This window comes from Triticum dicoccoides, chromosome 4A, assembly GCF_002162155.2.
Source record: "Triticum dicoccoides isolate Atlit2015 ecotype Zavitan chromosome 4A, WEW_v2.0, whole genome shotgun sequence".
Lineage (NCBI taxonomy): Eukaryota > Viridiplantae > Streptophyta > Magnoliopsida > Poales > Poaceae > Triticum > Triticum dicoccoides.
Genome location: NC_041386.1, coordinates 47,080,579 through 47,086,877, shown reverse-complemented (window position 1 = coordinate 47,086,877; position 6,299 = coordinate 47,080,579).

Genomic DNA, 6,299 nt, shown 5'->3' with positions numbered 1-6,299 from the left:
CCCCGTCCGCGCTCACCACACGCACCGCCCTGACGGCCGTGCTCCCGCGCACCCCGTCTACCGTGGCCGGCACGTCCCCGGCCGCCTCCGCTCGCGACCACCGAGACTCCCAGGCGCGCTCACCCTCGCCTCTCATGGCGTCTGCTGCGAGCCCCCGCACCAGTTAGCCGCGGCCCTCCCCGTGCTCTGCCCGGTCGCAGCCGCCGGAGCTCAACGCCGGCGTGCTAGAGCCCGCGCCCTCCAGCCGCCCCTTGTTGCCCGGTTGGGGGCGCCCCCGCGGGCTAGCACCCGTTCGGGCTGAGCCCCTGCGCCCGATCCGCTAAGGCCGCCGGGGCCAATGACAAGTGGGCCCCGCCCAGAGAACATTTTGATAAAAAATAATAATAATTAGAAAATAATAATAATAAATAAATAAATAATGAAATTAATTAATTAACTAATTAGTTAACTTAATTAATTCTGATTAAATTAACCAATTAAAATTAATTAACCTAATGATTAATTAACTTAATTAACTACTGTTAATTAGCTAATTAATTAGTATGACAGTGGGGCCCACCCCCTTAATTAATTATGATTAGTTTAATTAACCTGTTAATTAAAATGTGTCACTGACCAGTGGGACCCACTGGTCAGGTTGACCAGTCAACTCTGTTGACTGCTGATGTCAGCATGACATCATGCTGATGTCATTAATTCATTTTCGAATTAATTAAATAATTAATTAAATTCCAGAAATTAATAAAATCTTTAGAAAATCATATCTTTTAATCCGTAACTCGGATTAAAAATACTTTCTACATGCAAGTTGCTCAGAACGACGAGACGAATCCGGATATGCAGTCCGTTTGTCAGCCACACATCCCTAGCATAGCAAACACGCAACATTTCACCTTCGGTTCATCTATCCGAAAACGCGAAACACCGGGAATACATTCCCGGATGTTTCCCCCTTTCGCCGGTATCACATAATACCGCGTTAGGACATACCTAGCACCGCGTATTGCCGCGTCTTGCTTTGTGTTGCATTTGATTGCTCTGTTATTTATTGTGTTCCCCCTTCGTTACTCCTTTCCGGTAGACTCCGAGACCGCTGCCGATGTCCGTGTGTTCGACTACATCGAAGATGACCCCTCCTTGCCAGAGCAACCAGGCAAGCCCCCCCTTTGATCACCAGATATCGCCTACTCTTTTCTCTATACTGCTTGCATTAGAGTAGTGTAGCATGTTACTGCTTTCCGTTATTCCTATCCTGATGCATAGCCTGTCCTTGCTACTACTGTTGTTACCATTACCTGCTATCCTACTGCTTAGTATAGGATGCTAGTGTTCCATCAGTGGCCCTACATTCTTGTCAGTCTGCCTCGCTATACTATTGGGCCATGATCACTCGGGAGGTGATCACGGGTATATACTTTACATACATACATACTATACAGATGGTGACTAAAGTCGGGTCAGCTCGAAGAGTACCCGCGAGTGATTCACGGATTGGGGGCTGAAAGGACCTTTGTCCCGACGGCCCTCTGTGTGGATCTTTGTGGCGGAGCGACAGGGCAGGTTGAGACCGCCTAGGAGAGAGGTGGGCCTGGCCCTGTTCGGCGTTCGCGGATACTTAACACGCTTAACGAGATCTTGGTATTTGATCTGAGTTGGCTACGAGCCTATACGCACTAACCATCTACGCAGGAGTAGTTATGGGTATCCCGACGTCGTGGTATCAGCCGAAGCACTTCAGACGTCAGCGACTGAGCGGCGCGCGCCGGATTGGACTGGAACGCCTGCTAGGCTAGGTCTGCTTCCGGCCGCCCTCGCAACGTGCAGGTGTGCTATGGGCGATGGGCCCAGACCCCTGTGCGCTTAGGTTTAGACCGACGTGCTGGCCTCTCTGTTTTGCCTAGGTGGGGCTGCGACGTGTTGATCTTCCGAGGCCGGGCATGACCCAGGAAAGTGTGTCCGGCCAAATGGGATCAAGCGTGTTGGGTAAGTTGGTGCACCCCTGCAGGGAAGTTAATCTATTCGAATAGCCGTGATCTTCGGTAACAGGACGACTTGGAGTTGTACCTTGACCTTATGACAACTAGAACCGGATACTTAATAAAACACACCCTTCCAAGTTCCACAGACAACCCGGTGATCGCTTTTCCACAGGGCGACGAGGGGAGGATCGCCGGGTAGGATTATGCTACTGCGTTGCTACTGGAGATGCTACTTGGAGATGCTACTTGGAGATACTACTTGGAGGACTTCAATCTACTCTCTTCTACATGCTGCAAGACGGAGGCTGCCAGAAGCGTAGTCTTCGACAGGATTAGCTATCCCCCTTTTATTCTGGCATTCTGCAGTTCAGTCCACCGATATGGCCTTTTACACATATACCCATGCATATGTAGTGTAGCTCCTTGCTTGCGAGTACTTTGGATGAGTACTCACGGTTGCTTTTCTCCCTCTTTTCCCCTTTCCCTTCTACCTGGTTGTCGCAACCAGATGATGGAGCCCTGGAGCCCGACGCCACCGTCGACGATGATTCCTACTACACTGGAGGTGCCTGCTACTACGTGCAGGCCGCTGACGACGACCAGGAGTAGTTAGGAGGATCCCAGGCAGGAGGCCTGCGCCTCTTTCGATCTGTATCCCAGTTTGTGCTAGCCTTCTTAAGGCAAACTTGTTTAACTTATGTCTGTACTCAGATATTGTTGCTTCCGCTGACTCGTCTATGATCGAGCACTTGTATTCGAGCCCTCGAGGCCCCTGGCTTGTATTATGATGCTTGTATGACTTATTTATGTTTTAGAGTTGTGTTGTGATATCTTCCCGTGAGTCCCTGATCTTGATCGTACACGTTTGCGTGCATGATTAGTGTACGATTAAATCGGGGGCGTCACAAGTTGGTATCAGAGCCGACTGCCTGTAGGAATCCCCCTTCCACACTCCTTGGCCGAAGTCGAGTCTAGACATTGCAAAAACTTTTACTAACATGGTTGTGTGCCTTATGGGCCCACGTCGCCATTGGGTGGTATTAGGATCTTTTACTCCTCGACCTTTACTCTGGGATTCTGAACTCTCTTCTATTCGGGTTAAACGATTTTTACTAAATTCTAACTTTTAGGTTCTCGAAAATACTTTCTATCGGAGGGGCCCTTCAGTCCGGATGATCACCGACTGCACCAGAAGATTTCAGAGATACTCTTTGATATTCTCTTGAGACTTTGTGCCCATCGCTTTTGCTATTCCCGACCACCGATAAATCCGTATGGAAAACTACTTACGCTTGCCATTCATACGATTATCCCCCATTGATCTTGTTATTACAAGATACCCCGAAGTTTTCTCTATTGTTCCGAGAATACTTTGTGCCTACTGCCTAGCAGTTCTTTGCCACATGAATACCCCTTCAAATAATTTCTCGCACTTATCGAGTATCCACTCATCCCCAGTTGATTCATGTATTTCACAAAAGTCTTCAAAATACCATTCGATCTTCCGAAAATCCTCAACAACCTATTGCTCTGGAATTTCTTGTTTGCTTTCATTATGATTAATCCCATAAGTATAGAAACCTTATTAACATTCCTTGTCATTATCATTTTGAGTCTGTTGACTCAATATGTTGCGAATACACGCAATCATCATTGATCCTTATAAATTACCTTTCCGGCTGAGCTTCCATTCTTTTAACTGGAATTGGTTCTCGACCAATCCAATTGTCGTTGATTGTACCCTAGGGCTATTCAACTTACCCATCCCTAATCAGAGCATTGCTTCTGATCCCTTGATTTGGAGATCATAATTCCTTTGCATTTGACAATTGAGTTAGTCAGTTGTTTCTATAAACTGATCTCCTTGCATTCTTTCCTCCTCTGGTTGAGTACCGATGCTCACATCAGGTACCTTGTGGACCACCAGATCCTTTGTTGGATTTTATCTGACAACGCCCTTCATATTCAATAACCTTGTGAGCCTTTTCTTTGATACATAATGCCTTTGGTAAATGGTATCGTCTGCTTCCTCAACCATGCTCTGCCTTCGAGCTTGAGTTAACTACTTCTAAAGGTTCTGGTATATGATTCTAAGATGCCCCGATGGGTTGAACCTATGCCTTCCTTAATATGTGTGAACTCGAAAGTTTTCACGAGTCGTACTCTTCTTGTATTTTGCCAGATAAAATTTCAATGCTATAACTTCATCAAAAGCGAGAAGTGAATGAAAGGGTATGCATTGGAGAAGTGGGAGTCGACCTTGAACTCTAAGTTCATGCCCATGGACCTGATGTGGAACTTATCATGGTAGCTTCTTGCCAAATATTTACTCATTCGAGTAATTATTTCAGTGTTATTAAATTGGACCCCTTGTAGTTATGGTTTCGACCATATTGTTCTTCTTTGTTCCCATTTCTCGGGCAAGTTTAAACATTTGTCTTCTGCGGATTAATACCCCAGTCCAACCTTTACTTTTATCTTGTGTCGAGTATTACCCCCCTGGTATCTCGAGATTATCATGGAACTGCATAACTTCTTATGAGTTCTTCATCAAGTGCTACCTTCCCACTGATTCCAATTTTTCACGGGCTCTGAGTTATTGAACACTCAAAGACACCGATAACTGAACCGAGTCTGCACTGCGGTTCAACAACTCTTCGGTAAGCTTCTATAAGTACGAGTTTGTACCCGATCACATCATTCCTATCCTGTTTGGCTATATCATTGTCGAGATGATTTTAACTGTGCTACCCAGTCCTTCTTCACGGAGCACAATTTTCGACGATGAACTAACCTTACGTCGATCCTCATCGTCATATCATTTCGCCTTGAACAACAAGCTTGGTTTCGAGTTTGTGTCGTACCCTTGGTTCCGATAACCTTTCACTTCATCATTACTTTGACTTGTTGACGTCGCCGATCGATTACATCCTCATGAACTCTCGCGACAAAGGTGTCGTGATCATCAACATTCTGAGCTCATCCAGGATATCAATTGAATTCATGATGAGAAATACCATCCTTGCCCTTGATAAATTATATTATCATCGACCACTTTATTGCCTTCCCACCAACACAAGCTTGTTCATGCTTGGTGTTATACCTTGAGTTCCTTGCTATCCAGCAATTGTTCTTCTTTACCTTGGAGTATTACCATCCTTTATGTCAAGAATGTTCTGAGATTTGTTCCACCTCTTGAGAATTCTTGACGTAGAAATACTTCTCACCATCACCATTCTTTCTTGGTCCCCGTGTTAATTCCAACAAGTGAACGGTGTTGTTTGGATTCTTTCCTTCTAGCAACCCTATTTTTTTTAGTTAGTGGTCGAAAGTTCATTCTTAGGCTATTGATTATTGAATCACCATTCTGACATTGGTCGTGCAACCCAACCCATATTTCGGGCGCACCTTTCAACCAATGTTTAATTGTGTAAGTTTTCCTCGAGCATACTTCCTTATATCATTTGATCTGACAAATGTTATCTCCTTGTTCACTTAATTGTGGAAATCCATCTTTTGGGAATCTCGGTGAATTGCCGTTGAGTTCACCAGACACCTCCTTGTCCTCTCCTTGGTTTAATGATGAACTATTGCTTCAGAAACCCGCTCCCATAGTTCATTTCTCGAGGATCTTGCAATGTCATTTCGACGATTTGTGTTGCACCTTTTTCCTCTCGGACCCCCTGAGTCTGAGGTTTCATGACACCAATTGGATATGAATCTCGGTCAGATATGATGGTTGGGGACAACTTTCCAAGAGTTATGATGTTGATCCTTTGATGACCCCGTAACATGATGTCATGCCTAGCACCCCCCCCCGGCTGGAGGACCTATCATTATAGATACCTTTTCAGCAAGGTTATCCATTCGTCCATGAGGAAATGGTAAGACTTATTCTACAAGTTATTCCTGATGGATCCTTCGTGTTTCCAAAGTCTGATCTTCACCTGAAGACCATGTCAATGCTATCTCGAAGCATGTCAATGGTACTCCGATTTTCAACAGGAACATTTGAAGCACGATGCTAAATTTCATTTATCACTTATCCTAACACCGTTGTATGGGTAATATCATGAGATTCCTTCCCCCTTACCTAAATGGTTTTCTACTTTATATCCTGTCATGGATATCATGCTCTGCTTGTCATTGGGAAGGATATACCCCTAAAATATGTGTTTAAACACATTTTACTTTCCATTGTTCTGTTTAATCTGATGATCATATTTTCCTTCCATTGTTGGTTTAACCTTTCTTGTGATCTATATGATCTGAGAAGTAATATTTTCCTGCTTATGTAAACACCTCGTTATACAATTCTGT